General features: G+C 43.2%; 1 protein-coding gene across 3 annotated transcripts in view; it reads left to right on the top strand.

The window, feature by feature from the left end:
- The window catches only part of NCKAP5 (NCK associated protein 5), a 610895-nt gene that overhangs the window by 3327 nt on the left and 592720 nt on the right, over nucleotides 1-14848 (top strand). Inside the window, exon 2 of one of the 3 annotated variants that reach the window (XM_083703012.1) lies at nucleotides 9812-9897. The exons of the other annotated variants lie outside the window; for them this stretch is intronic. The gene's annotated coding sequence lies outside the window, so the exon portion shown is untranslated. The remainder of the gene's footprint in view (nucleotides 1-9811; nucleotides 9898-14848) is intronic. 3 annotated transcript variants of the gene reach the window in all.

Here is a 14848-nt window from a genome sequence, read left to right as displayed (position 1 = left end):
GGCCTGCTGATTGGAATCAGCGTGTAAAGATTTGAAGTGATCAACTTGATATATTTTTGCCTCTAAAGTTCAAATATAAAAGGGAGCAAAACAGTGTCTGTCTTACTTTCCAGCCATTTCTTTAGTGTTGCCAGCTTTTTTCTTTTTAACAGCAGCTTGGATATTAGCTTGGATATGCAGATGTGTCATTAGCATTTATTTCCATGTTCTGGAAAATGTTACCTGTCAGTGGCAACAGATAGGAGCCACTGCTCAGTGCCGGATTTATGTATAAGCTAGGTAGGCTGAAGCCTAGGGCCTCTAAATCTAGGGGGCCTCACCAGCCCACCCGCTCCCCAGTGGGCAGTCTCCCCTCTCCTAAAATTGCAAACCTAAGATAGTCAATAAAATATTTTTTTTTGTTTAAAAGCCCAGTCTGGTGCTGTGACCACAGAGTCTCCCCTGCTCTGCCCACTACCAGTGCCTTAAGAAGGGTCCTGTGGGGGGGGGGGGAGGCCAAAAATGTGCAGGTGCCAACCCTCTAGGAGAAACCCAAAGTCAGGGATTTTCATCTCCAAACCCCAGGAGTCAGCCAGAGGGGTCTCACTACCCCTCAAGAAAGGCATAAGGAAGTCAGTGTGTGGTGGCAGCTACTGAAGAGTGACAGAAGCCCAAGTTTATCTAGTTGAAGATTTATTTTTATTTTTAGATTCTAATCTAAGCATGAGTAAAAGATTTTCAAGTACGGTAGTGCTAGCAACCACAAGAGAGAGACTCGAAAATGCTATGATAATGAAGTTAAGACCAATCACCGCTTTTGTGCATGAACCACTAATTGAAGCAACAAGATATTTCTTGGAAATATTGCATACAAGAACCAGTGTTGTAGTTGCCAGCATATGAAAAATGTCTGACTTAAGCCTGCAAGGCACTTAAACCACACTTTGGAAGAAGATAATTTCTTTGTATTTCCAGCTTGAATCTAAACACATTTCATTTAAAGTAAGTACTATCTGATTTTGGTGGAACTTGCTTTTAAGTAAATTTGCTTGGAATCAAGGCAAGGAAAAAATTCTTCAGTATACATTTTTAAATGACTTTAAAACAGCTTGTCAGATTTTGTATAATTGAACTATTATCTCAGAACCATGTAAGTCTAGAAACTGCTTCTGGTCTTTTATGCTGCAGCTATTTTGTCTAGACTGAACATTGCTACGAGGTTGTAATTATTTCATAATTATCCTCTTTTGAAGACATATTGTTCACTTTCCTGAGGCCCCAAGGCTGAAGTCCATTGATCTATAATGGGAAATTGGACTGAACAAAGGCTTCAGTGTTAGCTATGTAATTATTAATTAATTTGTATACAGGATTTTCTCATGGTTGCAATTTTCTAGTCATTTATAGTTTAAGCTTTATGTATCAAACCGGGTCAACTAACCCACTTTCACTGGAATAATTTACTAAAAAGCTTTACAAGTATTGATACAAGTACAGTTAAGCCTACAGCCCAAGAGTTACTTGTGAATCCATGAGTGTGTTCGACCTGGCATTTGTTGCTGAAGGTCAACAAAGGTTGTAATCCTTTGCATGCTTCGTTGGAAGTTAGGGTTGCCATATTTCAAACAGTGAAAATCTGAACAGAAAAAGTGTTGAGCTTTTTTTTTTTTTTTGCCCAAAGTTGTTGTCCTTTCTGGATGTATGGCAACCCAATTGGATGTACTTCCCACTTAAGGTAGGATTTCCTTCTGGATCAACACAAAATTTGTATTTGCACATCAGTAGGAATGCAATGGGACATGGGTGGCGCTGTGGGTTAAATCACAGAGCCTAGGACTTGCCGATTAGAAGGTTGGCAGTTCGACGGGGTAAGCTCCCATTGCTCCCCTGCTCCTGCCAACCTAGCAGTTCGAAAGCACGTCAAAGTGCAAGTAGATAAATACGTTTACCAGTGGGAAGGTAAACGGCATTTCCGTGCGCTGCTCTGGTTCGCCAGAAGCAGCTTAGTCGTGCTGGCCACATGACCCGGAAGCTGTACGCCGGCTCCCTTGGCCAATAAAGTGAGATGAGTGCCTCAACCCGAGTCGGTCATGACTGGAGCTAATGGTCAGGGGTCCCTTTACCTTTACCTTTAGGAATGCAACAGGCAGCAATTACAAAGTGTTTCTGCAGCCACAGCAGGTGCTGTGATTCTCCAGCAGTTTGACCTCAGCCCCAGAGGCACACTCCATTGTCTCTCAAGACAAATGTATGCCAAGAAAAAAGTGTAGGTACTTGGAATCAAGGTGTAGGTGCTAATCAGGCTGTCAGTGCAAGCAGCCATCAGCTGCTGAATGAATTTGGAAATGAAATATTTAACAGAACCCACTTTTTCAATCTTATTGTCATGGATGGGGCATGGGGGAAACACACATCCGTATCCATTATTGGTTTGCTGCTGTTCTTAATTTTATTATGTATTTTGTGGTTTTTATATTGTAATTTTATGTTGTGAACTGCCCTGAGATCTATGGATGAAGGAAGGTATGCCAACAACAACAACAGTAGCTGTGTCTCTGGCTCCTCACCCCACTCCTCAGGTGTGATACTGCTCCACTCCTAATACATACATTACATTAGTAGCTGCCACTCCCTGCTGAGTTATTTACTTGCCTCAGAGCAACAGGATTCTGAGCATACAATACTGAATACACTAACTGTGGACTACTGAGCAGGGCCTGTATTGATGAGTTCCAACTCACTTGACTTCAGGGCTGGCCCAATATATTTTGCTACCTAAGGCGAGGGACAATTTGGTGCTTCCTTCCTGCTGCCAGTCAAGGTACAGAATCTGGCCAGACTGGTAGTTGAATCTCATTTCAACACCGACAGTGAGACAGGCTCATCCACTGCACTCCCTCTAGGGTGCCCAGTGCAGGCCATAGGTATTGCATACAGCTCTCTCCATTCAGCATTTTACCAGCCTTCTCACCTTAGCATGTGCATCCTTTATTTTACTTGCTTGGTTTCCCCTTTGTACACAGAAGTTTGCTACAGATGCTGTGTGTGTAAGGAACCTCTTTGCACCTATGCCACAAAAGCTCTGTCAGGCAGATTGGCGCTGTCAGCTCTGACACCCCGATCACTTGTTTGCGGGAATGAATTACACCAAGTATCTTTCCCTCCTCTTCAGGTAATCAGCAGTAACAATCTGTTTTCATGATGATTTCTACATTACATATGCATATATCTGGATGGGCAGTACAGAGAATGGAATAAAAATGCTCCTGTTGAATTTCTCTTTGTCAAGCGAACAGATTCATCCCTGTGAATGCAAGCCATCATTTTGCTGCCAAAAATAATAATAAAAGGAATGAAGCCAGGCTGTCCCTTATAAAAAAGAACAGAAAGGAAATACTTTATGTATAAAGTTGTTTTGTGACACATGTGGAATGTCATTTGTAAAGCAGATGCTGCATGTTCTTGGTAACAGGCATGTAAATAATGTAAGCTGGCAGTTTTCACAAAAAGCTTTCTATGGCGTTCTACATCAGATAATAGACACTGGAGTGGGAAAGGTACTCTGTTGTTGGCATTGCATCTGTGATCAATGTTTTGAATAACTACTGTAGAAACATTACAGGCGAAGGGAAGTATAGAAGATTAGTATGTTTACCCAGCTTAGTTTTGACTATACTTGCAAGAGCATTATTCTCAAAGGCTTTGAAATTCTGGTTTAGAATTATCTGTGTTTGCTCTTAGTATTCAAGACTCAAAAAACATTTGTGCTTATTGCTCTTTTATTCCTATAGCAACATGTGTGCTACAGGAGCATGTGGACTACTCTTGTCCTCTGTGTTCATTCCTTTGAAGCCAAGCCAGGAAATATGGCAGCCCCACCTAGCAAGAAAAGCTTGCTTATGCCTGTGCTTTCTAGACTTTAGCCCTGGAAGAGTCATTGCAACACCCAACAATGTTGCAAGGTGCTTGTGTAACTTTGGGCTTCTCTCAACATAACCTACCACATAGGCTTCTTGTGACAATAAAAATTAGAAGGAGAAACATGCTGACTTGGTTAGAGCATGGTGCTGATAATGCCAAGGTTGCAGGTTCGATTCCCGTAGGGGACAGCTGCATATTTCTGCATTGCAGAGGGTTGAGCTAGATGGTCCTCAGGGTCCCTTCCAACTCTACAATTTTATGATTCTCACAGCTCCTTCCACCTCTTGGAGGAAGGGTGGAATTAAGAATAAGTTGTTGTGGACCAGGCCCTGTGTTGATTGAAGGATGCACATTGTGCTCAACTCATTTCCCACAAATATAATAAAAGTAGGAAATACAATCTCTTCACAGTATGACTATTCCCATTCAGCAATGGTAAATATTCCCTTGTGAGATGTGGACCAAATATGATTACAATGCCTTTGAGACAGGACTACTCAGATTCAAAGGCAGGGTATGCATGAGGCTTGATCATCAAGATAAATGATAAACCAGATGACAGAGACTGTTGTGTGTGTGTTTTGTTTTTTGTTTTTTTGGCAGATTGCAATTTTTTACAATACCAGAAGTGTCACAAGCTTATGTTTACATGATTGTGTCATTAAAGAGATGCTGCTGTTGTAAGTAGCTCATGTTTTGCTGCTCTCTAGTGGCTTGCTGAGTTAATAAAAACATTGTGTAAAAAAAAATGAACAGAACTGAAGAACACCTCTCTTTTTGGTCTTTCATAAGCACTACAAAAATAGTATGTTAATAAATCAGGGGGCTTTACAATCCCTGGCTTTTATTTTTAGAAATAAAGGTATGTGTATGCTACAGTATACATGCATACCTGAAGATAGATACCTGTTATGCAACATTATTTTTTTAGTCACTGCTATGGTGCATAGTGTGTCATTTATTAGGGCAACAACTTAATTGGTTAGATTCAAAAACTTTTAGGCTGCTGTCTTAGGATGTGGGAGGGGAGGAGCCCATTGGAATTGAGGATAAAGAAGTGCTCTTGTACTACTCTGTTTCCATCCAATTGGAAACAGTGGTGGTGGATGTGATAATAGATCTCCCTCTCCAAGGCTGGAGCTCTCTTTCTCCCCTGAGATGGAGATCCAGTGCTCCCCATAAACCTTGGGGTGCCCTTCTAGAACCCATGAAATTGTAGGCTTAATCTAAAAAGGTGGCCTCTCTGGGCAGTGGAGTTTTAAAAATATAAACAGGGATGGGTAACCTCAGGGCCAGTAGCCCAATGCAGCCCCACCCCCCACAGCTTCCTCCATCTGTTCCTCCTGGCTTTTTCAAGGCCTCTCTCTCCCCTCATTGCCCTTTTCCACCTTCTTCTTGGGATGCACAGAGGTGTGGAGAGTGGAATGTAGCCTACTGTGCAAAGACAGGAAACACATACTTTACTGCACCCACCTTTGCCTCTGGTCTTCCCCGCAAACCTGGCCCCACTAACCAGCTCCCAGAGGGATGCTCAGGAGAGAATGCAGCCTTTGGCCTAGGAAAGTTTTCACAACCCTGTTATAAAAAGTGCAGAGGGCATGCACCATCATAAAAGAGGTGGTTCTCAAAGAACAAAAAAGTGCTTCTAACATCATAAAATAATTGTGTTGGGATTTGTATATCATATGAGTGTTAGATGACTTATTAATCTATCAATTTAAATTGAGAAAAGCCATAGTTTGTATCCAAGCTTTGCCTTCGTGGAAAGTACTAGTGCGGCACTTGATATGTCCCCACTGTTACATTAACTGTCTGGAACCTGAGGATTGGGTAACCCTCCAGAACAGAATGGAACATGCAGAGGGTGGCACTAGGTCAGGGGACACGTGGAAATTGGGTGGATGGAAGTTCTTTTTGCAAAGCCACCATTAAATACAGCTCTTTGCTTTTACCCATATGCACATTTAACCAATTGACTAAAACTCACATGCTTCATCCAATTTGAAAAGGTTTGCAACCGTACATTTTATATTCCTTTTGTGAGTTTGGAAGAGGGGGAAAAGTTATTGTTTTGAGCCTTGTTGCTTTCAGTTTAGCTTACATTCTGGATCCTCTTGTAAGTCTCTGTCCTGGCTTCTCAACTCCCCAACAACTCAGATTTACTCAGGCTACTTCTCACAAGCTGTCAGAGTTGTGAATAATAAAATGATATAAAATACAAAAGACACAGGCTTGTGTACAATGTAGCACCAAGTTAAAGTCAATTAGTGGTATATGTGTGCTGATGGAACATTGTTGAACAATGGGAAACACAATATAATGACTTCCCCAGCAAGGATCAACTGATGTTCAACAAGAGTCAGCTGCCACATAAGGAAAAACACAAGCATATTACCAAATATTGTTGTGCAGCATATTGCACAACAAGAACCAGCTGTTTCACAAGAACCATCTGTTGTGCAACAAGCTTCCACTACTGCAGATGTTGCTTTGGATTCCTTTGACAGAGTCTAATAACCAGATACAATGGCACTGGGACACAGTTCTCAAGCTGAGTCCATGATGTCTGAACTGGGTCTATAAGAATATATTACACAACATACTGAAAATACTCCCTGCTCCTAAACCTACAACTTAAGGATTTTCAGTGTTGCAGCATTCATATGCCTGAAAGACTTACATTGCCTAGAGAGAACCACACTACTTCTACTGAAAAGAAAACCAATCCATGCATTTATCTTTTTTCATCTGATTATTTTTGATCTGAAATGATGCTTATTTATTTTAACCAATAGTGTTGGGAGTAGGTAGTAGCACCCTATATAGCACAATGGGAAACCGATTATGCTTGATATTGGCTCAATTCTCCCCATTCTCATTAGCAAGAATTTGAACCGATTCCAAGGTATGTAAGTTGTAAATAAATTGTTGTGGTTTTCTGTATAACAATTCCACCATTACCTCTAACCATTCAATATGCAGTATAGCAGTAAACATTGTGAAGAAAGATTTCGGCTCTCTTATCTAAAACTGGATTTTAGATAAATTTTCTTGCATGGAAAAACTGTCACAAAATATGTCAAAATTGCTGTTACTGATGCAATGATGGACTTGCATTAGGTTCATGTTTCATTCTTTGAAAGATTGATACATAGCACAGTATTGATACTGTCTCACCTCCACCATATACCTTCCCCCTTCCTAAATGTAATTAATCACATCTTCTCTCTGTGTTTTCTACATGCATACTATTATAACAAATATGAGTTGCTTGGATTAACAATACTAGCTGGGATGTGCTTCCCTCTGCTGGTTCATTTATAGAATACTGTAGGTTTGAAATTAAAAAGTAGAAGCTAAGCCAAGGGGTCAAATTTTATACTTTAGAAAAATGCATGTGATGTTTATGCAGGATTTTTGTGTCGGCATCATGTAGGTAGGTCCTTTAATTAATTGGTATTGTGAGAATTTGGAACTTGGTTGGTTGCATTTGGTTGGTTGCAGTGTGGTTTGTTTGTATTGGGGGCAGGGTGTTGGGTCAGATTAGTCATATTGATTCGTATGCTATTGGGGGGAATAGGTCACTGTCCCTCTCCCCTCTGTCCCCAACTGCACAATGTCTATGACAATAGAGTCTCAGACTGAATGTAAACAAACTGAAAAATACTCTATGGATTGAATATGGAGACACTATATGTACTTTTCCTTGTTTATTTGTTTGTTTTGTAACACAAGAAAATCTTCAATAAAAGCTAATTTAAAGAAGAAAAAAAGAAAAGAAAATTGCAGATGGTAACAGTCCATCCAGGACTGCACCACTTCAGAATGCCTAATTACTTTCTCACCTCAAAATATGTCAATAATAATAATAATAATATCACTTCCCACGAAGCAGCTCAAAGCAATTAATAATATAATGACTCCCCAGATGCTGTTGGACTCAAGATTTCATTGGCCCCCAGCAAGCATGGTCAAAGGGATGAATAAAGCCAGATGGGAATCTCCAGAGCGAGGAGTTATGGCCACACTGGCGAGGGCTGATGGGAGTTGTAGTCCAACACATCTGGAGGGCAACAGGTTGGGGAAGGCTGGTATGTCCCAGCTGCAGTGGAACTCCACCTTTGAGCAGGAGTTCCATTTGGGATGGGGAGGGCAGGAATCACCACCCATCACCTAAGTGTTGGAAACCACATGTTTTTATTTTTTACGAGCAGCTGTATCCCTTTATGTTCCTCTGGGACACATGAAACAACCACAACACATGTTTTTAAAAGAGCACTGTTTTGGCATTGCACTTTAAAATCTATTCAAAAGCAGCAGCAGCAACAACAACAACACTGGCTATGGAATTCCAAAACAACCCCCCAAACAAGCTACTTGGGATCATCAAGACCCGAGTCTAAATTGTCCTTCTTTTACTTCCACACCTTTGCTATGATGCAGAGGTAGGGGTCCTGTGGCTTCCCATATGTTGTTGGACTCCAGCTACCATTAGCCACACCAAGCATAGCCAAAGGCCATGGATGATGGGAATTGCAGCCCAGCAGTATCTGAAGAGTCACAGGTTCCCTTTGTGTACTCAAAAGTATATTCCAATGGAATTTACCTCTGAGCAAATGTCTATGTAGACCTTGCTGTTAACAAGTTTTACTTTTTTTATTGACAGCATTGAAAATGGCTGGAATTCAGTAGCTGAAATTTATTCACTATGTGGTTGATCCTGCCAGTCCTTTTTATCTAGTAACCCACTGATTTCAGTTTGCTGACATGTGGCTTAAAGGGAGTTACTTCTCATGTCAAAGCTTCACAAATAACATTTCAACAGAGGGGGCCTCAGAGCCTCAGTGTCCTTATTGTTGGGATGTGGGAATGGAATCCAATTTCTCTGAGTTAATGTCTTGCTTGATACTGTTGTTCTCCGAGAAACCCAAGGCCTATCAGTCTATTTAATTACCTGTCTACCCTTGTGTCTAACACCAGCAAGGCCTTTTGCACATTAGGATATGGCAGAGGATGCAATCACTCAGTCATCTGCCGGCTCCACTAGATGACTTTCTGAAATGCATTTCCCTCCCACATGGGATTACTTCACTGCTTGCTCCTCATGGAAGACTATGTTTAAGAGGAGGCAACAAACAAGCCTCTCGTTCAGGGGGAAAACCAGAAGGTTTGCCATGTGCTTCGCAGGCTGAACCCACACATGTGGTAATTGCAGCTATCAACATACAAACTAGAAACATGAAACTGCTAGCAACAGTCAACCACATGGTGCATTGCTTCTCGCTTCTCCTCTCTTCGGAAATAGACCCCAAATGTAAACAGGGAGTCATACATGGCAACTCACCACATGTGACTGATGCTAGCAGTCTGTATGTAATGTAAACTTGCAGTGTGACAGGACTGAAATAGACTGTTTGTTGATATCTATTTCCAGACGAAATTGAGCTTATGGAGATTCTCTATTCAGATACGGCTTTCTGTTTCAAAGACATTGGCCTATGTAACCAGGATATTATTATATATTAAAAATAAACCATAGCATTGGCATGTATCTCAGAGATCAACTTCCTGGTGATGCAGAAAATGCACTGCTTCAGCATCCCTGATAGGTGGCCACCCAGTCTCTGCTGGAAAACTTGTAACTAAGGACTCTCATCCAACTCTTTCTGAGGCAGCCTTTTATACTGTCAAAAAGCTCACACCACTACTACGTGCTTCAAAACGTTTATTCTAAACCCCCTTTATTGTAATGTGAACCTGTTGATGCGGGTCAAATCCTCCGAAGCAACAGAGAATAAATTTGGTCCCTCATCTATGTGACAGTCCTTATTTAAAGTTGGCAGATATACCATCTCTTATTTGTCTCGCTTCCAGGATAAACAAGTCAAACACCCTCAATGTTTCTTTACAGGTCTTAGTCTCACTGTCTTTTTCAATCTTCTTTGGACACATTCCAGTTTTTCAATATGGATCTCAGAACTGGACACCATATTCCAGGTCAGGCTTGACTAAATCAGAAAAAGGTGGTACTGTTATTTCTCATAACCTGGAGACTATTTCTGTTGATGCAGTTGAGGATTGCTTTAGCCTTTTTATGCTGCTGTGTCACACAACTGAGTCCTTTTTTTTTATTGTGGCCTACTAAATGCCCTATATCCTTTTCACATGTACCGCTGTCAATCCAGGCATCAGTTATCCTGTATTTGTACATCGTAGTCTTCTTACTTACGTACAGAATTTTATACTTAACTTTGTTGAAATACATTTACTCAAATTTTGCCTATTTCTCTATCCTGCCACCTTGGATTCCATTTCGAAGGATACTTGCAAAAGGAAACGATAATACAAAATTGTTCGGCAGCTAGTTTTAGAAGTGCAAATAAGCCTGAGCAAAATGCACAAGGGCTTAAGCTGGTTGGGATCCTCAGCTTCACAGACAAGTTCTTTTGGGAAAATGGAAAACAATGAAAACAATGGTTCCAATTGTTAATGTTATTTTACAATCGAGTAGCTTTCTGTATACGGCACTCCAAAGGGCATATGAGATGTAATGCAATCTATTGATGTTATGGTAAATCCTGTGTACAGTGGCCTTAAGGTGGCTAAGGTGGGAGGGGCAATTGGCTGGACCTCTGCTGTCTACTTTGGCTTCTTTTGTGAAGTGAGCCAAAGCAAATACCAGCTTTGTTATAACGCAGCCTCTCTCTCCACCCCCTCACATGTCATTTCCAAGTCTAGCTCTACCACCGATACACAAGCAGCTGCTTTGCCTTTTTGTCTGGGAATTGCAGATGAAGTCTAGTTACAGCCTTTTTCCGAAGGCTGGCCATGCCTGTCATGTAAAATGTCATGGTGCCAGCTTTGAAGCTGGCTGGACAATGGCCCCAAAGCAGTAATGCCAGCAAGTAATGAGTTGAGAGAATAATCGTATAATGCAGCTGGTGCTCCTCTCAGCAGAGGCCCTTTCGCTGGGCTTGCTCTTTGGTCTTTATTTGCCTTTCCACTTGATGATCTGGTTCACAGGTAGCAAGTGTGAAGAGTACCAGAAATGTTGAAATAAGGGAGGGCTGCTTCACCTTCCCATCAGCCTCCAGCATTGTGAATCTGGGCTGAATCAGAGTTCCATTAAAGTCAGCAGGGCATGTTGCCACATTATCTATAGAGAAATAAAATGAATTTAAGACAACCATAGGATTGTTTCTGGCTTCTCTTTATCAAAAGAAATCTAGTGAACATGCCTGGAGAAAAACTTCATCATTTGGAGAACTAAAGCAACACAATGCAGTTTAAAAACAACGGCCACAAATTGACTGTAGTGCCCTGGGTAGTGACTCATGCTTCCCATTTTGGGAAGCTCATATTTTCCCTTTTTCCAGTCTAGCAGTCATTCAATGAAACCAAATCAGAGAACGGGATCCCTGCTTTCTGCATTACAAGGCCAGCTGACAGGTGGAGGGATTGATTTAGCAGAGTCTTGCTGCTTCACAGCAGGACTCCAAACAGACTCTGACAGAAGGAAGAGTGCAACCAAGGAGCCCAGAGGAATCAGGTGGCCCAGGGAGACGGTGGGAACTCTCATAGTCTTGGCATCCTCAGTCTGAGCAATTTATCTCTGAGTGGAGCTGCTAATCTCTTGTTTTGCCCGTACCTCTATATGCTTCAAAACTGGATCACAAGCTTGTCTCAGGTGATGCCATCAGCTATAGATTATTGTTTGGCTGTTACCACTGCTGTTTTGTCCATCCCATGTCTCTAGCTCCACTGGGACCTAACCCCCAGCTTGTTCTGCTCCTCTTCACATACTTGTCTGCATAATCTAAATGCACAGTTGGCTAGTGGCAAGAGGGAGGAAATCAAGGGAGAGCACTGGATCCATTACCACAATCCCCTCAATTTAGAGGAGTCTTTATTGGAATCCCCAAAAGACAGGATATTGAGTCTTGTTCAAGAGGAAAGTCTCTAACACAGCCAAAGTCTAGATTAGCAGCATCTGTACTTAAGAAAACTGGCTGCATGATTTCAGCACTGGTTTTCTCATTCTGTTATCCAAAGTCTGTACAGTGGTGCCCCGCAAGACGAATGCCTCGCTAAACGAAAAACCCGCAAGACGAAAGGGTTTTCCGATTTTTTAGCGGCTTCGCAAGACGAATTTCCCTATGGGCTTGCTTCGCAAGACGAAAGCCCATAGGGAAATCTCCGGGGACAGTGGGGAAGCGCAGCGCGCCTTCTCCTCTGTTCCCGGACCTGTCCTAAGGCTTGCGGTGGGAGGTCTGGGAACAGAGGGGAAGGCGCGAAGGGCTTCTCCTCTGTTCCCGGGGCTTGCGGTGGGAGGAGGGTTTTTCCTCCCCACCGCCAACATTCAGAACAGCATTCTGAATGTTGGCGGTGGGGAGGAAAGCCCTCCTCCCACTGCAAGCCTTCAGGACAGGTCCGGGAACAGAGGGGAAGGTGCGCAGCGCTTCTCCTCTGTTCCCGGGGCTTGCGGTGGGAGGAGGGTTTTTCCTCCCCACCGCCAACATTCAGAACAGCATTCTGAATGTTGGCGGTGGGGAGGAAAGCCCTCCTCCCACTGCAAGCCTTCAGGACAGGTCCGGGAACAGAGGGGAAGGTGCGCAGCCTGCTGCCCCGCGCGAGGGGCGCTCTTAAGCAGAGCGCCCCTCGCGCGGGGCCGACATTCGCCGCTTGGAGAGCCCTGCGGGGAAGTCCTGCAGGGCTCCCCAAGCTGCGAATGTCTGCCCCTCGCGCGGGGCAGCAGGCTGCTATCCGCAGCTTGGAGAGGCCTCTGGACCTCTTCTGAAGGCGGGTGGGGGGCAAAAGTCTTTGTCCCCCCTGCCTGCCTTCCCGGGGAATTTTAAAATGCTGGCGGGCGGCAGCACTGCCGCCCGCCAGCATTTTAAGATCGCCCCGGACAGCGGAGAAGTCCTCCGCTGTCCCGGGGTTTTTAAAATGCTGGCGGGCGGCAGCGAAGGCTTCGCTGCCGCCCGCCAGCATTTTAAAATCGCCCCAGGACAGCGGAGAAGTCTCTGCTGTCCAGGGAAGGGGGGGGAAGCAAAGACTTTCGCCCCCCCCGTCGGCCTTCAGAAGAGGTCAGGGGACAGACTGTCCCCAAACCTGGTCTGAAGGCGGTTTCCATAGGAACGCATTGATTGATTTTCAATGCATTCCTATGGGAAACCGTGCTTCGCAAGACGAAAAACTCGCAAGACGAAAAGACTTGCGGAACGAATTAATTTCGTCTTGCGAGGCACCACTGTATTTAATTTTGCTTGTATGTTAACTTTTTTAAAAATGTTCAGCTCACTTTTTATTTGAAAACAAAAGGCAGGTCACAGCAACAAAACCAAAGAACAATACAATCTGAATCCCATATTAAACATATTGCATCTGATGCTGATAATAGCTATACACTAAAATATCAGCTAGTCAAATCAGTAAGAGCTGCTCTAAAAAGAAAACTGGTGAAGCCAGACTTTTGTAGGCTTTTGTAAGCCACACTGCTAGGGTTGGATCCACTTGGGAACTCCTAATTGGAACTCCCAAGTGGATCCAATGTCTGCTGAAAGCAATGTGGCTTGCATTTGGCACCCAATTTAAATGTTACCGAATGCAAGCTGTGCTTGCAACGGAGTAATTGTGGGCTTGCTTTTGATGCCAACTTTAAATGACATACCCAATTGTTCCTTTGCAAGCACAGCTTGCATGAATTCAATTCTGTTTAAATTTTGTGCTAAATGTAAGGTGCACTACTTCAGTTAGGAGCAGATTCACCTGATGTTAGGTGACTGACAGGGATGAGGGAGAAAGTCTATGAAATTCAAAGTTTAATACAGTGGTACCTCGGGTTAAGAACTTAATTTGTTCCGGAGGTCCGTTCTTAACCTGAAACTGTTCTTAACCTGAGGTACCACTTTAGCTAATGTGGTCTCCTGCTGCTGCCACGCCGTCGGAGCACGATTTCTGTTCTCATCCTGAAGCAAAGTTCTTAATCCGAGGTACTATTTCTGGGTTAGCGAGGTCTGTAACCTGAAGCTGCCTTATGAGGAGGATGCTTTATCTGGTAGTGCTCCCTTGGAGCTGACCAAGGTCTTGGTCTTGTGGGCTCTCTGCTTCGTATTGGATGTTTGGACACTAGATGCCTTCCCCATGAGTCTTGACCTTCCATGGAACTGGGCACTTGGGCTGTGTCTGCAAAACACTAGCTGCTTAGTTGAATTTTGAGCATGTGACAAAGGCCTAAAGAGTAGCTTAAATACATACATTCCTACATACACATGATCTTCCATGTGATTGGGACTCAATCCCACACAGGAGGTGTCACACATACAGTTGTTCTAAAATTCATGGCCTTCTAGAGAAAGCAGCTGCAGGGATGCACAGCCCTGCTCCACTGCCATGTGACCAGACAATGCATGGGGAAAGGTGACTGAAATACCTTGGCCATTTTGGCACATTTTAGTCCTCTCATTTTGACAGAGTAAAGTACAGGTGTCCTGTTTACAGGGTTGGGCAGTGCTTATGACCATGACTACTGAACATGTACAGAGGACTCCATGGCATGATGCCTTGCCTCATGGCCCTGACCTCATGCATGCCCAGTATACCTTTTGAATTGAGTGGCTCTAATCAGGAACCCTGAAAGACAGGGTCCCGGGTTGCACCTACAGAAACTACACATGCAGTGTTTTATTGTGCATTCTCTGGGTGGCAATAATGTGAGAGCAGTGGGAAAGCTTCACAGAATAGGTAATAAAGCAGAATGATGTGTGGATGGCCCAATATGAATCCAGCATTAAGGCACTGTTATTGCATCAATGACATGTTGCAGAACACCCACACATCCACACACACCACCCATCTAGAGGGTTCCTGTATCTTCCCTGCTTTTGCTTTATAGTTTTCAGATTTAAGTTTTAAGGATTTCAATTTTTAATCCAAGGATTGAGTGCAT

Source organism: Podarcis gaigeae, assembly GCF_964106915.1.
Source record: "Podarcis gaigeae genome assembly, chromosome: 1".
NCBI classification, from domain to species: Eukaryota; Metazoa; Chordata; class Lepidosauria; order Squamata; family Lacertidae; genus Podarcis; species Podarcis gaigeae.
This window is presented reverse-complemented; position numbering and strand designations above follow the sequence as displayed.